Source organism: Pelodiscus sinensis, chromosome 2 (assembly GCF_052426305.1).
Source record: "Pelodiscus sinensis isolate ZL-2025 chromosome 2, ASM5242630v1, whole genome shotgun sequence".
NCBI classification, from domain to species: Eukaryota; Metazoa; Chordata; order Testudines; family Trionychidae; genus Pelodiscus; species Pelodiscus sinensis.
This window is the reverse complement of record NC_143053.1, coordinates 249,978,120-249,978,821: the sequence shown is the minus strand read 5'-3', so window position 1 is coordinate 249,978,821 and position 702 is coordinate 249,978,120. Positions and strand designations below refer to the sequence as shown.

The following is a 702-nucleotide window of genomic DNA, read 5'->3' as shown; positions in this document are numbered from 1 at the left end:
GTATCATAATGCAAGTCTTGGACGATGACCAGCACCTGCAGAAGTTTTATGCGTGAAGGGCCACATTCCTGGAGCTCACCCTCAGTGCAGGGAGGACAGCGTGAGCTGCATGGACAGTGGAGAAGTGAGCGTGATCATGCTTTGGAAGTCTGCAGCATTGCATTGCTATCAATGAACAGTCAGTCTGGGATTGAAATATGTGCAACGGGGGCCATTGGTTTCCAAGTGTGAAAGGCCATTAAGCATATCTTGTGACACAGGACTGTGTCTCTCAGCAGTGTGCAGGAATTAGTGGACGGACCCGCACAAGTGGGGTTCCCAAACTGCAGTGAGGCAGTGGATGGCACTCATTCCAGTGTGGCACTCATTTTAGCTACAAAGCAAGCCTGGCTAGCTCAGTTGGTAGAGCATCAGACTTTTAATCTGAGGGTCCAGGGTTCAAGTCCCTGGTCAGGCTATGAGCCTTTGTTCTTCTTCCCTGGGCCAATGATGCAAGACTCCTTCCCTGCTTGCCTCATGAGTACATACCCAGAAAGGGCTATTCTTTTCTGGCTGCGGAAATGGATCACCATGGGCAAGCTACTGATATCCATGTGGGATGTGATGTGCTCGCCTTTGTAAACACAAGATTGTTCACAAAGCTGCAAGCATGGAGCATCTTCTTGGACCAACTCATTCCTATGGGTAATGCTGAAATACCAA

The 702-nt window shown here is 49.3% G+C and overlaps 1 non-coding gene across 1 annotated transcript; it reads left to right on the top strand.

The window, feature by feature from the left end:
* The first annotated feature begins 384 nt into the window (after positions 1 to 384).
* Positions 385 to 457, top strand: TRNAK-UUU (transfer RNA lysine (anticodon UUU)). The gene has a single exon. It is a non-coding gene; the product is annotated as a tRNA-Lys (tRNA).
* Positions 458 to 702: the final 245 nt, after the last annotated feature.